Source organism: Rhipicephalus microplus, chromosome 9, assembly GCF_043290135.1.
Source record: "Rhipicephalus microplus isolate Deutch F79 chromosome 9, USDA_Rmic, whole genome shotgun sequence".
Lineage (NCBI taxonomy): Eukaryota > Metazoa > Arthropoda > Arachnida > Ixodida > Ixodidae > Rhipicephalus > Rhipicephalus microplus.
In genome coordinates, this window is record NC_134708.1 from 101,610,030 (window position 1) to 101,635,585 (window position 25,556).

Consider the following 25,556-nt stretch of genomic DNA (forward strand, 5'->3'; position numbering starts at 1 on the left):
ACCTGCTCCAAAATTTTCACGAAAACCCCCATATCCGGACCCGTATCACCTCCCGTAAACGATGGAACCATGTCCGCTAACATTAACGCGCTCATCTCTATTGGGTCGTCTCTGTCGGTCATCTTGGTAGCCTGCTCGTTCATTTTGTCGCCTTTCCTTCCCTAGTACGAGGGTGAAATCTCGCACCGTTGCCCAAGCAGTAATCTCACCGCTGCCACCACTTGAGACGTCATCCGCTACGCCACCGATCGCCAAAGAGAGGGAAGTACACTCAACACTTTTTCTATCCGGTTCCCTCTTGGCTACGTGTCTCAACCACTTTCCACATACAGGGATTCGTGCTGGGGCCGGGAAGTAAGAGACGTTACGCCCTGTTCCTGTTTACTGATTCATTTAATATATTACTAACTGCAAACATCGTATACGCACGTACATCAACCACTACAGAAAATTATAACACATGATTTGGACATTTGCGACATTCGACACAGGGCAGGCAAATAAAGTAACTGCAACAATACAAGGATATGCATATATAACGGAGACACACGATGAAACAAATGATAAAGTCATTCAATAATAAAACCGCACATTGTCTCCATACGCCACCTCCCTTTCCGCAAAGCCAATCTAAATAAGATGCATAAAGTCCGTCTCACGAAAGGTCCATGTTGACGGGGGCCTCGGAGCTGGCTGTTCGAGTTGGGGCTCAGAGATTCTTCCTGGGGTCATTGTCCGATTCGTCGGCGCCTTCATCGTCTTCGTCATCGTCGCCTTCGTCGTGCCTATCAGAATGCTTTATTCACTCGCCTCCTATCGCCAACTTTCATTCTTCATCGTACTGCCCTTGCCCCAGTCATCATCTCATCGCCCCTCATCGCTATCTCTTCGCACCGTTATCTTCCTTTTCCATTCTGTCTCTCTACCATCTCAATCTCAACGCTCCGTCTCTCTGACTCTCAAACTCATCGCATCGTATCTCTCCGACTCTCTTCGCATTGTATCTCTCTGATCCCCTTCGCATCGTCTCGTAGTCCCTTTTTGTAGGACCCGACTCTGCCCTACCGGGGCACCAAAGCAGTCGCCACTCCACGCCGCATATCTTTTCTTCTCCGTCCTAGTGTATCCTCATCGGCGGCCGCCCCCGTGGCCTACACCAGTAGAAAACCCTCTCACAAACAAAGCCGAGCAAGTAACGATGTACAAACTCAAGCCTCAGGGAGAGTGATGGGCGAGCCGTCCGAAGACACTTTATTTACGGGCGAACAATGGTCCCGATGCTTTCGGTACTTGGCGAGTCGATGTCCAGACCAAGTCTCAACGTTTCCATGCAGCTCGGTGTCTCCCGCGAAATTCTCCGTAGCCGCCGCTTCTTCGTCATTCACTGCTGGGGGTGGCCATCCGCGCAGAACGCAGTAATGAGTCCTGGAGCCACGGAGGCTGACAGAAGTCAGACCGGACCCGGCACAGGCGCTGCGGCAAAGGTCGCATTCCCCGAATCAACAAAAGGTGCTCTGCTGCTCCCCCATGCCACAAATCTGAAGGGTGTGCGCCGATTATCTCCACCGTACGCTGTCACACGGTCTGTAGACGACAAGGTGCCGCCCGGTCCTCGTGTTTGCGCGGGGGAGCCCGTGAGAATAGTAGAAATAATCCTTCTGGAACTTCACTCAGGAATGCCCATACGTTACACCGAAAGTTTTCTTTTCCTTTTTTTATGCGTGGGTTTGAGAAACGAGCGTACACATCTTGGAAGGAGAGGGGTTCAGTCCGTGTTTGCGGGGACGTCACACATGGAATAATAAATGGTGTCCCACGCGTAAATTGGAAGTCTTGATAAGAAAATTACGTTGCCGTGTACCACCTCTTAATTTCTACTTAAACAGGTCTGGTCTGGTGCCATCCCCTCTCTGCTCAAGCTGTAACGAACCTGAACATATCGACCATTTTGTTGTTGTTTTTGTTGTTCTCCAATTGTTAGTGCACGCTTAAAAAATGGAGTGACGTTCTCTCCATTTAGGGAGAAACGGCGATGTCCCCAATGTTCGTCTTTAAATAGAGAAACACGTTCCTCCTTATGAAAATCAACATGGCTGCCCCCCGGCGAAGCGAGTAGGCTTAGCGAATGCAACGATTCTCGACTGATAAAGAGTACACGGCACTGAAAGTTACAAAACACGGTCCCGCTTAGCTTGATATTGCACGAAATGATTATAAAAACAAGCATACGAACATGTGGCGGTGAACACATCGCTAAAGAGAACGACGGAGAAAGTACGTTTCGTTCGGTCAGCGAAGCCACGTTCACTCCGATAGACACGGATATATACTGCAGAGCCTTCACCTGAAGAGTGCATGCTAGGCTTGCTGTGTTTATTTCTCGCAGATTCACATAGTGTAGCGACGTTATCCATGTGTTTACGGGTCCGCAGGTCACGATATATGCCTCCAAACCGTAGACTCGATCGCAGCGAAACCATTCCGACTCAGTATTGCAGCTTTGATAGACAGATGTTCAACGTTATATAAGTAGCTGGAGGTGTGAAAGCGTCATAGCCGTGAAGTAGGTGGTAGCTGGCGCTATCTAGAGGGACTAAACAAAACTAAAAAAATGTTGCCTGCCGCATCGTACGTTGTCATACGCACTTTCACAGCTCCCTTGCGGATTGCTTACGCTGAGCTCAGCCCATTCAGGATTATTTACGTCACAGCCCATTGAGGATTACTCTCACTGGCAGCGGAAGCCGAAGTTTGTGCTGGTGCAATGCATATCTACACGTGCTCACATGGGCACATACTGCACATATAGTACGCAACAAGTATACGCTAACATATACGCTAACAAGTACGCAACAAGAGCACAATCAACCACTCACAGCAACGACCCACACTATGACGTGTTTACTCACACCCAACGATGAAAGCGGACTAGCTTATATAGCGATGAATTTCGACTGACCATAGTGGCACGGGTTACAAGTAGGTTTTCTCACACTTTTTTTACGTTTTGTATCAATACCACAACATGCGCACACGTAAATATTGATACGCAACCGCCGGCACAGCCTGTCTGGAAGAAAGAGAAAGACGACGTTGGTGGCTGGTTGTTGATGAACTGTCGCCATCTTGTTCGCCGAGCACAGTGCATCGTATTTAATTTATTAAATACGTTACCCGTAACATTATTGGTGGAGGTGGACGACTCCCGTACCTCGATGGAGACGCGCAGCGGTCGCAACACCGGGGACTCTTCGGCTACTTCAACTGCCAGTGCCTCATCCCCACCGGTCTCTCGATCCGAGTCGACAACCTACGTCACCCTGCCACCCCTGCGGGATCCTGGAACTTTCTCCGCTGACGGCATCATCGACGTTGACTCCTGGCTGCACCGGTACGAGCGAGTCAGTGCTACCCACCGCTGGGATCCCACGCTCATGCTGGCCAATGTTGTGTTCTACCTCGACGGCACGCCGCGGACATGGCTCGAAACCAACGAAGCCGAAATCACAAGTTGGGATCTTTTCAAATCGAAGATCCGTGATCTTTTCGGCGATTCATCTGGTCGTCAGCTCGCTGCCAAGAAGACTCTCGCCACTCGCGCCCAGACGTCTACTGAATCGTACGTGTCATACATTCTTGACGTCTTGGCGCTTTGTAGCAAGGTCGATCAGCGCATGTCAGAAGAAGAAAAAGTTAACCATGTCCTCAAAGGGATTGCTGACGATGCCTTCAACCTGCTGGTTTTTAATAATGTCACGACCATCGACATGATCCTGACAGAATGCCGCCGTCTAGAACAGGCTAAAGCCCGCCGCGTCACCCACGGCATCACGCGCCTGCCGAACACAGCTGCTACTTCCTCGTGTGATGACTCCGTCCGCCCAGTTCCCCGATGTGACAACCTCACCCGCATCATTCGTCGTGAGGTCGAGGCAGCCCAACCAGTAGCTACTCCATTTCCAACGCCTGATCCTTCACCGACCACTATCTCACTGATACAAGCCGTCGTTCGTCAAGAATTATCGAACGTCGGCCTACACCCCATTCAACCAGTCTACTCTGCCGAGCCTTTTTATCGTCGTCCATCCGCTCCTCGATATGGTTCCAACTACTCTCGACAGCGCAATTTGTCCGAATGGCGTACACTGGACGACAAGCCCATATGCTTCAACTGCCGACGTGTCGGTCATATTGCTCGCCACTGCCGCAATCACTGGGCTCCGCCGGCACGCTATGGGCCTCCTACCCAAGCCACTTCTGACCACCAGTCGTCCTCAACATTTGATTTTGGTTCCCCTATGCCGACCACATCCTCTGATCCTGCCGCACCTCTGACGAGACCTCGCTACGCCCGCTCGCCATCCCCTGCTCGCCGTCAATCTCGTTCGCCCCCACAACGCCGTCCTGCCTCTCCGACCTATTCGCAGCGCCCCCGACCGGAAAACTAGGCAGTGCAGCTTCTGGAGGTGAAGCTGCATTGACGCGACCTCTGCAAGAAATCCTCGTGTAACATTACCGACCACCCGGAATCTGTTGAACGTTACTTTAGACAATGTACCTGTGCGCGCGTTGATCGATACTGGCGCGCATGTGTGCATAATGAGTGCTGCTCTTCGTCGCCGCCTAAAGAAAGTTGTCACACCCGCCTTGAACCGAGCCGTTCGTGTCGCCGACGGGGGAACTGCCGCGATTATCGGCATGTGCTCTGCCCGTGTGACTATCGCCGATAGAAGCACGGCTGTTCTTTTCATCGTTATTGAAAATTGTCCTCATGAAGTAATTCTGGGCATGGATTTTCTCACCGCTCACTCGGCCCTTATAGATTGTTCAGCCGGCTGTCTTGACCTTCAAATGCCTCTACTTTGTGATCTGACTAACCGACCCCAAAGTCGCCTTTGCTGCATTGATTTCGCACGCCTTCCGCCTAACTGTGTCACACATATCGACCTCTTTTCTACACCACCTGTACCTGACGGTGAATACATGGTGGCACCAATTCATGCCGTGATGCTTACGCATGGCGTCACTGTTCCGCACACCATTTTGACAATCGTTGAAAACCGCACATGCCTTCCTATTGTCAATTTCGCCCTCACTGCCCAAATTCTTCCACAAGGTATCTCCCTGGCCGAAATTACTGCTCTACAAGACCATACGGTTGAACCCTTCAGAGTGGATGATTGCTGCACCTCAGACAATGAACCAACTCTATCACGTTCATCGGGCGTCGACGTTGACCACATGGTACCATCAGACCTCGCTCCTGATCAAGCGGAAGCCCTTCGTCACGTCCTGGAGTCCTATAGTGACATTTTCGACTTCGGCAGCACGGCTTAAAGCCGAACGAGTGTTGTTACTCATCGCATCAATACTGGTGACGCGAGTCCCATTCACCGACGTCCATACCGTGTTTCCGCGTCCGAGCGCGCCGTCATACAACGGGAAGTCGAAAAGATGCTTGCAAAAGACATAATCGAACCCTCTTGTAGCCCCTGGGCTTCTCCTGTCGTCCTGATCAGAAAGAAGGATGGAACATGGCACTTTTGTGTAGATTATAGGCATCTCAACAAAATTACGAAGAAAGATGTTTATCCGTTGCCTAGAATCGACGATGCCTTAGACTGCCTTTACGGTGCTACGTATTTTTCCACTATCGACCTTCGATCTGGCTATTGGCAGATCGCTGTGGATGAGATGGACCGTGAGAAGACCGCATTCGTCACTCCTGACGGACTTTATCACTTCAAAGTTATGCCCTTTGGTCTCTGTAATGCGCCGGCCACATTCGAAAGAATGATGGACTCGTTGCTCCAAGGGTTTAAATGGTCAACCTGCTTATGTTATTTAGACGACGTTATCGTTTTCTCACCCACATTCGACTCCCATCTCAAGCGTTTATCGGCGATTCTTGAAGTTTTTCGTCGAGTCGGGCTTCAACTGAACTCGTCGAAATGCCACTTTGCTCGTCGTCAAATAACCGTACTTGGCCACATCGTCGATGCCGCAGGAGTCCGCCCGGATCCCGAGAAAATTCGCGCCGTCACGGACTTTCCTGTTCCGAAGTCAACAAAGGACGTTCGCAGTTTTATGGGCTTGTGCTCCTACTCTCGACGGTTTGTTAAGGACTTCGCCATCATTGCACGCCCACTCACAAACCTCCTGAAGAAGGACACCCCGTTTTTCTGGGGCCCTGATCAAGCCTCATCTTTTTCCCAGCTCATGACGCTCCTTACAACACCGCCGATTTTAGCCCATTTCGATCCATCAGCTCCAACCGAGGTTCGCACTGACGCTAGTGGGCATGGCATCGGAGCAATGCTAATGCAACATCAACGCGGACATGACCGTGTTATAGCATATGCAAGCCGCCTGCTATCTACAGCCGAGCGCAACTATTCAATCACGGAACGTGAGTGTCTCGCTCCCGTGTGGGCAGTCGCCAAGTTTCGCCCATACTTATACGGGCGTCCATTCCGGGTAGTTACCGACCATCACGCGCTCTGCTGGCTGGCCTCACTCAAGGATCCCACAGGACGCCTCGCTCGTTGGTCCCTACGATTACAAGAATACACGTTCACCGTAACGTACAAAACAGGGCGGTCACACCAAGATGCTGATTGCTTATCACGCTACCCTGTGGAAGAGGCTGCCCATACTGACACCTTTCCAGACCTTCTGTCTGTGATGCAGCTACGCAACCTTGGCCACGAACAACGCCTGGATGCTTCCCTGCGAACCATCATTGGCAAGCTTGAGTCAAGGCCTCGCGACGCATCTCTACAAATGTTCCTGGTTAAAGACGGCATCCTGTATCGCCGTAACCTCGATCCATATGGCCATGACTTGCTCCCCGTCATACCAGCACATCTTCGTGCGACTGTTCTCAACCAACTTCATGACGCTCCTTTGCCGGGCCACTTGGGCGTCTCTCGCACATACGACCGTGTACGTCGTCGTTTCTTTTGGCCTGGTCTTGCCCGCTTTGTTCGACGCTACGTCGCCGCTTGTGAACCCTGCCAGCGCCGCAAAAAGCCATCTTCGCTACCAGCTGGATTCGTTCAGCCGATCGACATTCCCTTTGAACCTTTTTTTCGAGTTGGCCTCGACCTGCTTGGCCCATTCCCGATCTCCAGCTCAGGCAACAAATGGATCGCTGTCGCCACTGACTATGCGACACGGTACGCTATCACACGAGCACTTCCGACGAGTTGCGCAACCAATGTGGCGGACTTTCTGGTATATGATATTATTTTAGTACACGGAGCTCCACGCCAACTTCTCACTGACCGGGGCCGCACCTTCCTATCAGCTGTCGTTGAAGAAATCCTGCGCTCTTGCTCTGCCAAGCACAAGTTTGCCACTTCGTACCATCCGCAAACGAACGGTCCTACGGAGCGCCTCAACCGCACCATCACCGACATGCTTTCTAAATAGGTAGCGGCCGACCACCAGGACTGGGACGTTCATTTGCCATTTGTGACGTTCGCATATAATTCGTCACGTCACGACACTGCCGGCTATTCACCATTCTATCTTCTATACGGCCGAGAACCCGCCCTACCATTTGACACCTTGCTGCCCTCGGTCACGGAGTATGCCGGCGAAGCCATCGCGCGAGCCGACCACGCACGCCAACTCGCCCGCAGCCGCCTGCAGGCTTCACAGGAGCACCAAAGACAGCTCTACGATTCCCATCATCGAAACGTGCACTTTTCACCGGGTTCCCTTGTCCTCCTCTGGTCCCCCACTCGGCGTGTAGGGCTTTCTGAAAAACTGCTGTCACGCTACACTGGACCATACCGCGTCGTTCGCCAGGTGACTGACGTTACATACGAGATCGTTCCAGCCGATTCAACGTCATCATCGTCACCTTCAAGTGACATCGTGCACATAGCTCGACTCAAGCCCTATCACCCTCCTCCTACCGCATCCAAGTTGCTCAAGCACCAAGACGGTGCTTCTACCGCCGGGGGGTTATGATACGCAACCGCCGGCACAGCCTGTCTGGAAGAAAGAGAAAGACGACGTTGGTGGCTGGTTGTTGATGAACTGTCGCCATCTTGTTCGCCGAGCACAGCGCATCGTATTTAATTTATTAAATACGTTACCCGTAACATTATATTGTATCTGGTGCTTAGACAAACGCGAGTTTATCAATGGTTGCACAATAATGAACGGAATAATTATTAGAGCTTATCAGGTTTTCACGAAGCCGGATACCCCCAAGCCTTGCATAGAATGCCTATGGCACTCCGAACGCTGCGCCATCTGTCGACCACTGCCACAGTTACTTTTTTTTCTTGAATTCTCCTAGAGTGCAAACACTTGCTGCGCGTTAGCCATTTCGGAGGTCACGTTTTTTTTTCTTGTTACATGGAGAGGACGCAGCATGCAGACCAAACTTTGCCTCCGTCGTGGTAGGTGTTCTGTGGTCACGTTGACCTCGTTTAGTTGCTTCGTCTTAACGTTTGCTTCTATTCTTTTTACGTGCGTATCACAAGTGTGACCGTTAGCCATGGATACAGTACACCACTAGCCTTTCAATGACAAGGTTTTTGATGCGGTAACGACCGTCCTAGCAGTGTATACGTACGTTACAACGCGGGTCTTGCGAGAAAAATAAGCGATGACCTCGCATCTGACGGTATTTTTTCGTGAGCCATGACAGTGGCTATTGGCGTCGCGGCAGCTCTAATACTTGAGTGGAGGAACTATCGCTGCAGTGCGCAAGTTTACTATAACTTTATAGAATGTTGTGTCTGCATACTTTTCTGCTTCAGATGCTTCTCGCGATTCGCCTCGCGAGTCAACTGGCAATCATAGTGCGTGTCACAATTTTGTTGTTAGCGCTGTGGCTGTGGTGGTTATTACTCTAGATTCGGAATACTCTTTTCACAAAGATGAGTGAGCGTTAGTACTTACTTGCTGTGCACAGCTGTTACTAGAAGTGCATTTTGTGTTGAGTTTCTCACGATAAAGGAGAATCATGGACGAGAAAGGCATACTGCACGCGTGCATAATTCCTTCCTACTTCTCAGTGCTGGCATGGGCAATTCAAAACGAATGCGATTCAGAATTTGGTTTAACCTACAGAAGTCATTGGTTCGCTTTTCACAAAACCTTAGTTATGATGATGTTTAAAAAGTTTCTGATGGTTGTAACCTAGCCTGGCGAATAAACACTCGGTGAAACTTCGCAGCCTGTTTCCCTTTGTGCTTTCACCTGCCGTGGTAGCGTAGCCTTATTGGGTGTCGTGGGACTATGCTGGAGGACGCAGGTTTGACTTCCGGCCACGGCGGCCGTATTCGAATGGGGGTAAACTGCAAAGAACATCCATATGGCGGTAGTGGCACGTATAACTCTATCAATTGTATATGATCGTACTTTTACGCATGGACTGTACAGTGGTATCAGGTTTCCTAGAATGATGAAAAATTAAGTGTGATGCTTTTTTACGCGCCTCGTTGAATTCATGAGTGCTGTTGGTGCCGTTCGAAACTAAAAATGCGTGGGCTTACCAAGTATGTCGACACCGAAAAAAAATCATTATTTTTTACACTCTAAGGTAATCGATAAAGCAAGACTGCTTGAGAAGCAGAGCTCCTTGTATTCGTGACAAATTGGTAGTATGAAACAACACGAGACACACATGGAAGTCTGCGGAGCATCGTGCGAGTGCCTGACAATAAAAAAAGAGAGAGGCTTTTACTCTACACTAATAAAACAAAAGAAAACGTCACTCCTGCATTGCTTACAACAATATTAGGTAAAAGCAATCGCTCGCGACTGGCCGCGGCTGGCTATTGGCTTGGCGTGCGCATACGCGCGAGCAAGACCCCTGTGATTGAGGAGAAACTTGAACGCTGAAGGAGAAACGTTGCTCCTTTGGTCCTTGCCGCGAGAGGGCGCGACGGGTAAAGCGCCCGGAAGGAAGGAAGTCGCTGCGCCGAAGGAGAAACGGAGCCCGTTTCTCCATTCTCGCTCCCTTTTTTTTTTAGAGTGTGGCGCATTGTTAGTGGCGCATAGTGGGCCAAGAATCGAGTGGTTTTAAAATTTACTGTTCAGATTCGGAATGAAGGAGGTTTATCAAAAATATTACCGATAGCCTAGGAAAGTGTGGTGCCTAATGTAATGCATACAAATATTTACATAAACGAAATTATTCTTAGAATAGAGCAATAATCTGATTTTATACGTATATAATTATGTGGACATGTTAGGACAATGAAACTGTTTAATTAGTGAACCTATTATTTCATCAATATAGTCTCGGACGGCCGCGCATACTGTCGCACTAGAGAAACCAGAAATGAAAGCTCCGAAAGACAAAATGACAGGCAGAGATAAGCCCATACCAATACCATGTACAGGTATTTCTAATAGGGTTTTTCGCAACGTGTTAAACCACCTGCAGGTCAAAAAGAAATGGTCTATTGTTTCCAGTTCATCACAGAATGCACACAGTGGTGTGTGCATTCATGTCACCGTTTCAAAAATCAAAGAAAAAACTGCTTCAAAATTTTATTCAGAAAACTAGGAATATCACTTAATACTCCCAATATTTTGTCTTTTGGGGCCACTTCATTGGGACACAGCGACAGGAACATCTGCGGGGCTCTCTGCGAATTCATATAAAACGCAAAAAGATTACCTTGCTGAGTCAGCGATCAGCTCTCGAATTTTACTAGCCACACTTCCACTTATTATTTAGCTGATACACTGCAATGATTCAACTTTCAGGAGAATTTCATATAACGATTCTACCTCAGATATTCAACAACTTCTATTATTTCTCTCTTTCCCTTTTTTTTTCTTTTTTTAGATTGCGCCAAAATTATTTCACAGTCAAAACACAGTAATCATATTCTTCTAGTCTAGAAAACCTAAAGGTATTGACTTGCATTAACCACCGACTTCTTGGCCAATCCCTCTTAGTGGGTGAGAGCCACAAAAGAAAGGAACAAGCAAGCAAGCAAGCTATCTCGCGGTGCCGCTCCCCATTAGCCAGACCTGCCTGATAAAGTACATTTTGCCAAGCTGCGTCTGAACCTTTCTCGACGTACAACACCTCTATTTTAAGATATATATTGTAGTGAAGAGGAATGCCCACTACTGCAGCGACGTTGGCGCGAAGCGCGAGCTCAGGCTGCCTGGTTGCTGCTGCGACGCTGCCCGTATACTCGGCCTGCTCTTGCTGCTTTTGTACCGACGCTGCTACCGCTTTTGACCTTGCATTCACATTATGATTATATATATATATATATATATATATATATATATATAGAGAGAGAGAGAGAGAGAGAGAGAGAGATCTAAGAGACAATAATGCCAAGGAATGTATACGGGAAGTTATTAGAACCACTGTATACTAATTAGGAAGAAAGAAAATTGGGTGAAAAAATAATTTGCCGTGAGCAGAAATCGAACCTACGACCTCCGAATAACGCGTTCGATGCTCTACCACTGAGCTATCACGGCGGCTATTCCCCCCTCCACTTTATCGGGTTTATCTGTGAAATTGAACGTGGCAGTGTTAGTCAGCGCCACCTGTAGCCGTAGCGGCGAGTGTGATACACTCTTTTTATGAGCCTGTATAGCGTCAAGTATCACGTGAACTTATTGCGAGGTAGCAGCTGACCATTAGTCCCTCGTATACAACCTAACGGTACCAAGTCTGCCAGAACGAGACCCTCGTTAATGAATAAGGGAAAGAAGTGTATACCTAATGGCTCGATCTTCCGTGCTTTGACACAATAATAATGAGGTCGTAGGTTCGATTCCTGCCCATGGCAAGTTATTTTTTCACCCACTTTTCTTTCTTCTTATATACGTTACATTGGTTCTAATACATTCCCCTATACATTCCTTGGCAACTTTGTCTCCTAGATCTCATTATTATTGGGTGAAAACACGGAAAAACTAGCCCTTAGGTATTCACTTCTTTCCCATATATATATATATATATATATATATATATATATATATATATATATATATATATATATATTGTCACGCGCTAGGAGCTCGAAGAAACGTACAAGGAGACGCGACTGTCGGTGGTGGTGGTGGTGGTTGTGGTGTTGCAGCAGGCGGCAATTGTTCTGCCTGAGCATCTCCTGAATTTGGAAATTGTCACCACGTGTGAGACAGCCCAGTGTCTTGCAGGAAGACCAACAAAATTCGTCAAACGTTCCTCCTAGTTGCTGCGGGTCCTTCAGGAAACATGACGTCATCAACAGCCCGGTACGTATGACAGCCTTTCCGCAAGGTGCGGTTTATCGCTGCTCTTTGCACATCAAACTGTAGGCAAAGCCAAATGAAATGTTCAATATCCCCGATGTTACCGCAGAAGGCACAGAACGGGAAGGCGTATCTCCCAGTCTTGAATGACCAGGCCGGGGTGTATGCGGAGCCGGTTCTTATGCGGTACAACAGCGTCGCTTGTTCACGAGAAAGTCCATGAATTACACATGCTTGGTGTGGAAACTTGTAGATCGCCTTGAAATGATTGCGTATCACATCTTTGTCGTTCTGGTAAGTCTTGGGAGTTCTTACTTTTGGAACAGATGTACGTGCTTCGCATGCAAGGACATCAGCCTTTTCATTGCCTTCAATGCCAACGTGGGATGGGATCCACTGGAAGTTTATATAAAAACTCTTGCCGTTTAGGTGTTTAATTAGTGCCAGAGATCGCCCGGTGAACTTTTTTCGAGGTAAGCCACGATGCAGTCTTTGTATCGCCGATGTGGAGTCCGTCAGCACTACAACATCTCGTGCAGAAAAGGAGCGCAATTTTCACAAAGCCGCCGTGATTGCAGCGTTTTCTACCGTTGGGGACGAAACCACGTGATCCAGGCGACCTGACTATGACACGCCAAGGCAGGGCATGCAGAAAGCCGCTGCGCAGCTATCCGTTTGTGTGCACACTGATCCGTCGGTGTAAACTTGCAAGTGGCTGCGGTACACAGTGTTCAAGTGGTCCAGCGCAAGAAATTTTGCTTCCGTGGCTGGAATGGTGCGCATCCCTGCTGGATTGGTTACGTTTAAGTTACAAACAACATCCACAAAAGACGTGGTTGTCAAAATCTGAGACACTAAGAAGAACGTCTCCGCTGGCTCGGGTTGCTCGTCTTCGTCTTCTTCGTTCACTGGCCCAGAACTGGCTCACTGCTCGCTGGCACAGAACACCAGGTGGCATTACTCCTCCCCCCAAGAGAGCATCGACCCGATGCTCAAGAAAAGTGTACACAGTAGTGGGTCAAAGTAGACAACATAAACGAACATTAAAAAACAGTCGCGCACGAGAGAAAATGCGTCCTGGCCCCGGCATTCAGAAATAAACGGCATTCACTGTTCACATGAAGAGTTCACTGGCACACGAAGAAAATTCGCATCAACGCGTAAAGTATGGTTTTAGGTGGACGACGTGTACAGTCTCTGGGCGTGGTAACCTGCACTGGGATGATGGTGAGCCTCCGTCTGAACCACTTCGTAGTTGATGTCGCTCACACGTCTGAGTACTTTGTAAGGTCCAAAGTACTTCGTCAAGAGTTTCTCACTGAGACCTCACCGCCTAATGAGTGTCCAAAGCCAAACTTGGTCACCAGGTTCATAATTAACTTCTCGATGGCGGATGTTGTACCGCTGTTGTACATCAGGACTGTTGTACATCACATCTGGACTGTTGTACATCAACAGTCCGATGTTGTACATCAGGACTGTTGAGTCCTGATGTGCACACGGGCCAGTTGACGTGCTTCTTCAGCGTGCTGAATGTATTTTTGATGTCGGGGGCTAATTGGTCGAGCTCGTTGATGTCCTCATACGGAATCACGGCGTCTAGCATAGTTCTGACATCTCGACCACAAACGAGGCGCAATGGCGTGAAGCGTGTAGTTTCCTGCGTTGCAGTGTTGTACGCAAATGTTACGTATGGCAGGATGTCATCCCACGTTTTATGCTGCACATCCACGTACATAGAGATCATGTCCGCTAGCGTTTTGTTTAGCCTTTCTGTTAAACCATTACTCTGAGGGTGATACGCAGTGGTCTTTCGATGGGTTGTATAACTCAACCTGAAGATATCATCCAAGAGCTTCGCTGTGAATGATGTCCCTCAATCAGTGTTGACATATGACGGGGCGCCATGACGTAGCACAATTTGATGCATAAAAAAACTGGAAACTTCAGCTGCGGTCCCTCGTGGCAATGCCTTCGTCTCAACGTAACGCGTCAAGTAATCGGTTGCGACAATAATCCATTTGTGGCCGGAAGAAGTCAAAGGAAATGGGCCTAGGAGGTCCATTCCCAGTTGATCAAACGGTGTAGGGGGTGGATCGATTGGTTGTGAATGGCCTGCAGGCTTTAAGGGTGATGTCTTGCGACGGTGGCATTCACGGCATCCCTTCACGTAGCGTTTGACACAGGCAGACATTTTACGCCAGTAGTAGTGTTGTCGCACCCGATCTATAGTTCTCGAGTAGCCAAGATGGCCGGATGTAGTCTCGTCATGGCAAGCTAATAAGATGTCATCGCGGAGGGCTTCAGGCACGATGAGAAGATGCTATCTGTCACCAGCACCGGTGTTCGTTTTGTATAAGACGCCATTTAGTAGGTAAAATGATGACAACGTTCGCATTATGGGACGAGGAATGGGCGCGGTGCCACCTTCTAAGTGATCTATAATGATTCTTAGATCGGCGTCATTTCGTTGATGAGACCTCAGATTCGGCCCACTCAGAGTTGCCACGAAGGCGCCGTCCTCTTCTGCGCTTGTACTGGCGGATTGAAGAGGTGCTCGTGATAGCGTGTCGGCATCTTCGTGCTTTTTGCCTGACTTGTACACGATGGTGACATATAATTCCTGTAGGCGCAGACTTCATCGTGCTAATCGTCCTGAAGGGTCTCGTAGATTGGTAAACCTGCACAAAGCATGATGATCAGTCACCACTTTGAATGGTCTTCCGTAGAGATATGGCCTAAACTTTGTAATTGCCCAAATGACCACGAGACATTCTTTCTCTGATGTAGAATAGTTATAGTCTGCGCGAGACAGTGTGCGACCTGCGTAGGCTATTACCCGTTCAATGCCGTCTTGTCGTTGTACCAAAATAGCTCCAAGACCAATATTGCTGGCATCAGTGCGTACTTCTGTGTCAGCATCTTCATCGAAGTGGCCTAGCATGGAAGGGGAACAGAACCGGTGCTGTAGTTCCGCAAAAGCAGTCTGCTGTTCGTCAGCCCAGACATATGGTGTGTCATCACGCGTGAGGCGTAATAGTGGCCCCGCAATGTTGGAGAAATTTTCAATAAAGCGCCGGTAATACGCACACAGACCCAGAAATTGTCGAAGACTTTTCTTGTCAGTTGGAGTTGGAAAAGCGGCGACGGCAGCAGTTTTGTCAGGATCAGGCCGAATTTCAACGGCGCTCACGACGTGACCAAGAAACTTCCATTCTTCATAGCCAAAATGACATTTCTCTGGCTTGAGTGCAAGATTGGCCGAACTAATGGCTTCGAGCACATTCCGAAGGCAATGAAGATGCTCGTCAAACGTTTTTGAAAACACAACGACGTCATCGAGGTAGACGAGACGGATTTTCCACTTGAGGTCTGCCAGGACGGTGTCCATCATTCGCTGGAATGTGGCTGGAGCGGAACAGAGGTCGAAAGGGAGCACTTTGAATTCATAAACTCCATCCGGCGTTACAAAAGCGGTCTTTTCCCGGTCACGTTCATCGACCTCTATTTGCCAATAACCACTCTTCAAGTCGACGGACGAAAAATACTTCGCGTGGCGAAGCCTGTCCAGAGAGTCATCCATTCTGGGCAACGGGTACACGTCTCTCTTTGTGACATTGTTCAACTTCCTGTAGTCGATACAAAAGCGAAGCGTGCCGTCTTGCTTTTTCACAAGAACGACTGGTGATGACCAAGGGCTGCTTGAAGGCTGTATCACGCCACCCTGAAGCATTTCCTTAACCAGCGTTTGAATCACGTGCCGTTTGGTTGGCGAAACACGATAAGGCTGCTGCCGTATGGGATGCACGTCGTCGTAGGTGATAATACGTTGTTTCGTAATCAGTGTTTGACGTATCTTCGAAGAACGTGCAAAGCATGTGTGAAACTCCAGCAACAGCTCGCCCAAACGCTGCTTGTTCGCTTCAGAAAGCGTTGAATTAATGTCGACGCTGCGGAAAGGCGCTTCAGCAGTGCCGACGGCCTCGGAAGCAAAACACTCGGTGACATTGGCGACTGGGTGTGCGTAGGCGATGACAGTTCCAGGAAAAAGGTGTCGATGCTCGTAGCTGAAGTTTGTGACAAAAATGTCGCAGTGATCATCACGAAGTTCGACAAGGCGTCTCGCTACGCAGACACCCTGAGACAACAGAAGCGAGTGATTTCTCTTCACGACTGCTTCACTGCGCATCACTACGTCCCACGCCACCTGAACCACAAGAATTGCACGGGGTGGTAACGTGACAGCGTCGTCGATGACGCGAAGAGACACTTGGGAGCGGCTGGGGTCAGCGTAAACTGTTGTGGCGTTTGTGGTCGCGAAAGTGACTAGACATCGTCGAATGACAATTATAGCACCATGCTCCCTGAGAAAATCCACGCCGATGATTAGGTCTCGAGAGCACTGTTGCAGAACGCTAAAACTGGCAACGGACGTACAACCACGGGCTTGCAATCTTGCCGTGCACATACCGAGTGGCGTGACAATATGCCCGCAAGCTGTACGAATTGGCATGCGGTTCCAAGGGGTCGTTACTTTCTTCAGAAGGGCGGCCAGTTTTTCGCTAATTATAGATAATCCTCACCAGCGTCCACTAAAGCGCTGACTTCGCGACCATCTAGCACAACAGGAATATCTAAGGAAACTCTTACGCAGTCAGCCGGTGATGTCGTTGTCGATCTATCTTTGGTATCTTCAGTTCGCGTAGATAGGGGGCCTTGAGCATGACCAGTCTGAGCGGCCTTGCCCCCGAAGGTCGCTGTGGCTAGTTTTCCCGACGCGGGCTAGGTGACCGGCCCTGCACCCCGCCCGAATAGGTGCGATGATTCAATGAGAACCGCCATGGTGATGGAGAACGTGAGTGGTGCCGAGATGTTGATCCGCGCTGCTGGGCAACGTAGTCCGCAATTTCCGGAGACCGCTGGCCGAACCTAGAAGGTGGGGAGTTGGCCGAAAAACCATGAAGTCCCAGCACTCGATAAGTGCATTGTCGGTAGATGTGCCCAGGTTCGCCACAGTGATAGCAAAGCGGACGTCGATCAGGGGCCCGCCACACGTCTGATTTTCGCGGAATCAGACGGCGGTTGCTGAGGTACGGGCCCGCTTGGACTGCCTGAAGCGTGGCTGGGGCCGTGGTATGAGGCGGAGTGAAATGCGGTGAATGTTGGCGCAAAGTTTGGTCTGCCGGAAGCATGGCAGGGGCCGCGATGGGAGGCGGAGCCAAAGGTGGTGCTGGCTGGGGCAGAGTTTGCGCATACGACATGCGAGGGAAGTCATTTACAGGCCGCGGCTCTGTCTGACAGGACGGTTCTCGTAGTGTGTGCTGAACTTCATCTCGGACAATGCCGGACAAAGAACTGACAGTGGGGGCCGAGGGTACTGAAAACTTCTGCAGTTCTTCGCGGTTTACAGAGCGTATGAGCTCTCGGAAGAAGTCGACGTGGCCCCCAAGACCCCCTATGTAGTCCGTAGCAGAGGCAAAGTTCACTTGTCGCTCGTACGTCTGTGTCCGTTGCCGAAGCGTGCTTTCAATTAGGACGGCTTCTGCAAGAAACTCTGAGGTAGTCTTGGGGGGGGGGGAGGCTGCGTACAAGACCACCGAAGAACTGTTCCATCACTCCACGCATCTGGTATCGCACCTTCTCTTCCGGCATGTGAGGGTCGGCTCGTCGAAAAAGATGCGTCCTGTCCTCAACATACATTGCTACGCCTTCATTTGGCATTTGCATACGGCACTCAAGTTCACGTTCCACTCGCTCTTGGCGATCGGGACTTGCATACGTTTCGAAAAGCCGGCGTTTGAAGTCCACCCATGACGTGAACATACCTGCCCGGTTTTCGTACCAAACACGCGCCCCGTCGTTCAAACTGAATCAGACATGTCGGAGCTTGTCTGTGTCATTCCACATGTTATGAGAGGCAACGAAGTCATAGTGGACTAGCCAATCTTCAACATCCTCATGGACAGCCCCATGAAAGGGATTCGGCATTCGTGGTTTGAACAGCGCATAGTGCATTGGCGTTGCGCCTTCCATACCGGCTGGTTTGGAGCCACTTAGGACGGCGCTGCCTGGGATAGTTGGGGCCATCATCCTCTCTGAGGGAAGTCCGAACTCGGGGTCCAGTCCACGGATCCTTCGGCTAGAACGGTGAACAGGCGTAACCACCGTCATGGGGCTGGAGCTTCTTGTACTGGGAGGGGTTTGATGCATAGGGTACACAGCACCTCCACCAGTTGTCACGCGCTAGGAGCTCGAAGAAACGTACAAGGAGACGCGACTGTCAAAATCTGAGACACAAACAAGGACGTCTCCGCTGGCACGGGTTGCTCGTCTCCGTCTTCTTCTTTCGCTGGCCCAGAACTGGCTCACTGTTCGCTTGCACAGACCACCAGGTGTCAATATAAATAAATAAATAAATAAATATATATATATATATATATATATATATATATATATATATTGGCGTTTACAAATATCTGTTTTGCTAACGTAAAAAAATGAGGAGGAGGAGGTCGTAATAGCTGTTAGTATAACCTGTAGGAGCGACGGTCTTCACTGACCCCCCCCCCCTCCGGTTCCTGAGCCACTGCTCCACATATTGGTTCAGGTGACGTGAATAGATTACGGAAGTGAATGAGACGTACGAACGTGGTAATCATCACATAGAAGTCATACACGGCATAATTTACCTCTGCCTCGTAACGTTGTGCAAATTTTAAGGTGACATATAAACCTTCTTTATTCGTGCTTGGCATATCATCGATTCCTACATTACCTGAGATCTGCTAATTTTTTTTTTATTTTAAAGACTGTAGGAACCCTGGAGGAGCATCGATGTGCTTTTTTTTTTCAGCAAACTTTTACCTGTTGAATTTACATTATTTTCTATTTTCCTCATTACGTACTCTTATGTTTATTCTCGGTAAACAGGAGTTTGTTCATTCACTACCACATAAAAACAATAGCTGCAGTATCATCATCAACCTTACTACGTCCACTGCAGGACAAAGGCATAACCCATGTTTCGCCTGTAAACTCGGTCCGGTGCTTGCTGCTGCCACTTTATACCCGCAATCTTCCTAGTCTCATCTGCCTACCCAACTTTTTATCTCCCTCTAACCCACTTGCCTCCTCTGAAAATCCAATCATTTACCCTGAATGACCAGCAGTTATCCTGCTTACGCGCTACATGTCCGGCCAATGTCCACTTTTTCTTCTTCATTTTAACTAATAAATTGTTAACTTCGGTTTGTTCCTTGATCCACACAGCTCGCTTCTTGTGTCGTAAGGTTACACCTATTATTTTTCTTTCCATCGCTCGCTGCGTCGTCTTCAATTTAAGCTGAACCCTTTTTGTAAGCCTCTACGTTTCTGCATCGTACATAAGTACCGGCAAGATGCAGCTGTTATATACCTTCCTTTTGAGGGATAGTCGCAATCTGCCAGTCAAAATTTGAGAGTGCTTGTAGAATCGGCTTCACGACACTCTTATTGCTTTAGTTACTTCAATCCCATGGTTAGGTTTGGGGGTCATTACCTGTCCTAAGTAGACGTAGACACGCAGACCTTTACAACCTCAATTGCACTATCACTTATCTCGAAGCGCTGTTCACTTCCGAGGTTGTCGATTACTTTCGTTTTCTGCAGGTAATTTTACGACCTGTTTTTCTGCTCTCCAGTAGAGTTGGTGTGCTTGTCCTTCTCTCATATCTATCTCTAGCTAAAAGTTTTCTGCTCTCCTTGTCTAATTCAGTAACCATGAGCTGCAATTTGTCCCCTGAGTTGCTCAGCAAGCAATGTCATCGGTGAAGTGCAGGTTACTAAGGTACTCTTCATTACCTCTTATCCCTAATCTTCCCATTCTAGGCCTCTGAACTGAAGTATACGAGGTGCCACTTTAACCCAATCTCTTCTACATGCATGACCCAACGCGGTACTTTCCGAGTTATGATGCATGACTGCTGGTGTGAGGTCACAGAATCAGACCCTTTGTGTTGCAGCTGAACTACAAAGGCACCATGTTAGAGACCAATGTGCTGAGATATCGATGGGCATTAAATAGCTCCAGGTGGTCGTAATTACTGGAGCCGTTCAGTACGAGATCTCTCGCATTCATGTGATTATTTTAAAACGCTTAATTCTCACAAACATAATATATTATTCCTATTATCCTACGCACTTTTTAAAAATTTATGTTGCTTGGAAAATTTCGGAGCTCCTCTCTTTATAATTTACGAAAATCAGGATTAGTGAAAACTGAAAAGAAATAAATATAAAAGAGTACCCGAAAATACTGCTACACATGGCTCGTATTAGCTAGTCACTTTCTATAAAAATCACATAGACTTTAACTGAGTTTCAGTAACGGCACTAACGATGGCGCAAAGCACAAACAGTAACATCAATTTGAATTTCACGTGAAATTCTGTCACAGGAACACCCAGTGCGTTAATGCGTAGCAATACACAAAAAGCCCATTTGCAAAGACTCAAAATACTTTTTCTATATAAAGAGAGGCTACAGAACACTATGCAGCATTTCCGCTGAGTGAAATATGTAAGATGATACTCAGTTGATTTCATCTATACGATAATAGTGTTCTTTGTATTCTTCATTCCTCAGTTATTCAGGTCAGCCAATTTCCTTTCTAGAAGAAGCATCTAATTATCTTACTTAGCCCAGCATTAGGCCAATATGCACGGTGAATACCCGATAACAAAAGACAAAAAGCCAGGTTTCAGTATGTGATAAAGTCAAAGCCCATATTCCGACATTACCAGGAGCATAGTAGCATGCAGTGGAAGCAATACACACATCTCTTTGTCTTGGCTATGGGTCCTTATAAGAGTGGAGCGATTCTCTTTATCTGTCATTCATTTGCAAGTACATTGAAAAAGAGTTTCACAATTATAACGATTGACCTACTAGTAGAAGCTATTTGAGCACGTATGTATTTTATTTTTTCCCAAGGCATATATTACACAAAGAAAAAATTTGAGACCACCTCCAATAGCGTATAAACATGCTGGCTTTCTGCAAGGAAGGCGTTGTATAAGAGCACCACCGAAAGAAGTTGCATCGAATAAATGACCTCGACCACGATGATAGCTCCTGAGCACCTGCTGCTTCCCCTATTCCCTTCACTTGACATTGCTCTTATATGCTTCATGAGAAAAAATGTTTTGTGAAACAGCACTTTGGATTTCATTTCGTGTTCCTTGACTTATTGCCGTTCCCTCGCTTCATTTGCTTAATTTTTTTCTCTTTTTGTTGTTGTTTTCCTCATTAGCTATCGTAAGACATCCCACTTTGATAAGCTTTTCTTCGGGAAGATGTTAATTTTTTTATATTATCTACAACGCAACTATCTCAATGAATTCGTATTCTGCTGGCATTTGCATGTAGTGTGGTGGTTAAGACAATCATTCGTACAGTATTTTGCAAAAAAAGCCATTTTGGGCCAACATTCTGCAGGCATCCTCGATCTTTGACTTGTGTATATTGTAGTGGGCCCTTGTGTACTCTTAACTTTGCTTTTAACGCTTTATCGAAGCGAACCTATAAATGGACATGTAGACAGACAGACAGACAGACAGACAGACAGACAGGCAGGCAGACAGGCAGGCAGGCAGGCAGGCAGGCAGGCAGGCAGGCAGATAGACAGACAGTGAGTGAGTGCTGTATTGGTATCTGGGTCACAGACTGGCTGTCCACTGCGCACGCGTGAAGTTCTCTGCTCTGTTTCCTTCCTCTTTTCCCCCTCACGATGATCTTATATTAACACACTGCTGCAGATAATAAACCTCATAAACCTCTTTGCCTGTTCTCAAAGTGAGTTCTCAAAGTGAGTGAACGTGTGTTCCTCTCGTGGTGGGGCCAATAGGCAGCGGTGACGTAACAGTGGCGACGAGTCACATGTACACCTACGAAGTCATAACAGAGCTAGCCTGACACTCGGACCTTGCTGATAGCCGTGCCGACGATGTGCAAGGTTCTCCAGATGCTTCCGAGTGTTGACGACAGCACAGATAAGTGGTACCCGTAATTGATCAAAGTAGAAACGTGCTTTGAAGCTTACAGCATTACGGAATCAAGCAAGAAGAGAGCAATTGTGGCCGCGCTGAGCCCAGTGCCACCTAGAAGATTATCAGGCTTACTCACTGCTGCCGTGACGTCACTCGTTTTGCCCGAGCGAGCACCCGTATGGGAGTCAGAATCCATTGCAACAATGGTCTCCCAATAAAGATGAATAGTTTGAGGGAAGTTTTACATGCCTAACAGCTTTATTCTGCCTTTCGGGTCAAAATGGGCACTTTTTTGGGTGATGTATTGCTCTTTAAATCATTAGGAGACTCACCTGTGAGCCATTCCTTTTACGAAAAAGCTGAAGATTGACGCCATCGAAGGTGTGGTCGGTCGACTTATAAGAGCAAAATTTGGTCTACCAACAAATTGACAGAAAAAATATGGTAATTTCATTCATTATTAAATATTTACACACGCATGCGCACACACACCATCTAGAGCATGCAGATAAACTGTTCCTGACTCATTTGCAAAGCTTCTGCAGTTTTTTTTTGTGCTCTTTCCAACATCTGTCTTCATAGACACGTAGTTATTGAGTTTGTGTGCTGCTGCCACAAGTATGGTATTCTGCACAATACCAAGGCAACGACTATTCAAAGAGAAAAAAAATCTTTCATTTGCCCGAATGTTTCGTGACCGATGCGAGAAACGGCGTCTCCTCTTTTGCTCTGGCCGCTCTCGAAGTAGTGCGTAATGGGTCACATATCTTACGGCCTGGGAAAACTGTTTCTGGTGGGTCTATATTAAACGGTGTAGCCCCCATGGGTGCTTCTATGGCAGTTGCGGTTCTTGGAGGGATATAATTTTGGTAGTGGTTCCTAATTATTTTAGCTTGAAGTAGAGATTACACACCTGAAAACCAACTAAGAAAGTGCTTTACCCTGTCTACACGCATCTAAAGTTGCATTCGCAGTTTCCTTACCAATCGCCAACAATTTGTGCATGCTAACTCCGTCTCATCTAGCCGTTTCTCTGTAATCTCTGGTGTGCCGCAAGGTACAGTGCTCGGAACATTACCTTTTCTCATTTACATGAATGACCTTCCATCAAACATCTCTTCAAGCATTCGCCTCTTTGCAAACAACTGCGTCGTGTAGCGTCCCATAGCAAACAGCGCTGACACTACTACACTTCAAAACGATCTCAATCTAATTGTATCCTGGTGCGATAAGTGGTTAATATCTTTAAACATAAAAAAAACTTCATTGGTATCTTTTCATCGCAGGCCCCACCACCAGTCCGCAGAATGCACCATTTCCGGCACTGCAGTCTCATCCGCTGAATCATACAAATATCTTGGTGTCACATTTTCAAGTAACATTTCCTGGTCAGCCCACGTGACTAACATAGCCAACTCCGTGAATCGCACTCTAGGTTTTCTACGTAGACACTTAAGACTTGCGCCCCCGTCAGTTAAACTAATATCGTATGTCACACTTGTTCGTCCAAAATTAGAGTATGCATGTTCTGTCTGGGATCCCCACCAATCTCACTTATCCAACATTGTCGAATCAATTCAAAACCATCCTGAGCGTTTTATCTACTCTGAATATACCTACCATTCCAGTGTTTCAAAACTTAAAGCTCGTGCTCACCTTTCTAATCTAGAATTAGACGTCACACATCTCGACTATGCCTTTTTAACAAATTTTATCATGCCCCCATCGAAGTTCTAGCCATCCTGCCAGTCCATTGCTCATCAAGCCGCACGAACCATTCATGCGCAGTGTATCCCCCACCAGCCCAAAGCACCGCACATATTCAATCCTTTTTTGTAACAACCGCACGGGACTGCAATCGTCTGCCTACAACTACCGTGCACCACTCCGACCCGCATCAATTCAATATTGCCTTAGAATCACTTTTTTTATTCTGTAAATAATACCATCCCTCATGTAATACCACAGCTGAGGCCTTTGAGGTATTCAAAATAAATAAATAAATAAATAAACGTATTAGACGAAGGTGCTGACCGCAATAATACTGCAATGACGTGATATGAACACGAACAAGAAAATACTTATGCACTAAGTAATGCAACAGCATTACTTCTATTTTTATCAACCAAATGAAGAGAGGCAATACAAGTCCGTGGCGCTAATTGCCAGTTGCAAAATGTTTACTGACCCTGAAGGAAAAGCGCCTGTTCTAAAAATGTTCTGTAACGCGCGTTCATAAATGCAATGCCAGGGCCTACGCCAACAAGTCAGGAGCACACATGACACCTTTATTTTGGAGCAAGAATCAAACATGGTGGTTATGGGGCCTTTGGAACGGCTGAAAAATATGCAGTACAGACACACATACCTTCGGGTCACGAAGAAAACGGATGCCGACGTCAGCTTGACGAACGATACGCTCCCATTTTGTTCCTCGGTTGTGTTTAAGAAATGAGAACACTCACAGCATCGGTTCCTTTGCCGCGACAATTCGCCACGCAGCATCGCCCAACCATTTAGATTTTTAGCCGTACAGATTGCGAATATCCCGTGCACGAAACGCATCACATATGCACGCTGGAGTTCACGGACAGAGATAGTCTTCTGGAGTCGCCAACAAAAACACTACCATGGCACAAAAACTTTCGTCTGGCTTGGCAATAGGTGACCGGTAAAGTGGGCAATCGGTGGGAACAGCAGGATACGACGGCTTCCGGTTCGACGCACCACACATGTCAGCAGCGGCACGCGCGCATTTTTGTATTGCTCCATTGAAAAAAGCACCTCGTCGTGCAATTTGCGTGCTTTAGAAGTTGTTTTTTTTTCCTACCGTGACTGTGACGATGACAAGCTACGAAAGCCATGAACGGTCCGGAAACACTTTTGTCGCACTAAAATGATGTGCAATGATTTTATGCTGCTCGGGGATGCTGTCAGTTTGGCTAGCAGATCATTCTATACGCTAAACAATTTTCCTTCTATAATACGGCACTGCAGATAAAAAGTCACAATTTTAAAGATCTCAGGGGAGGGGGATGACTGTAGCAGTGTGCTAAGAGTTCATTTCAGGATCGCTGCTACGGCCGAACTCGTCAGTCGATCGGCATGAAGCGCAACACTTATTGAGCGCGCTGAGCTTTTTTTGTTTTCAGCCTTCAGCGCGCTATAACATGCATTTCTTAGTCGAAGCCAGATGCTTCTTTGAACACTGATCTTAGTCAAGCTGCACGGCACGGCGGCACATAAACAATACAGTCAGGCATAGACGGCGCCGAATAATCGAAACTCTGC

At 47.7% G+C, this 25,556-nt stretch overlaps 1 long non-coding RNA gene across 1 annotated transcript; it reads right to left on the minus strand.

Moving 5' to 3' along the window:
- Window positions 1-10,503: 10,503 nt before the first annotated feature.
- LOC142771433 (uncharacterized) lies at window positions 10,504-24,919 on the minus strand. The gene is made up of 2 exons (XR_012885915.1): window positions 24,634-24,919; window positions 10,504-10,619 (listed from the first exon to the last, which is right to left on the minus strand). It is a non-coding gene; the product is annotated as an uncharacterized LOC142771433 (long non-coding RNA).
- Between the last annotated feature and the right edge of the window lie 637 nt (window positions 24,920-25,556).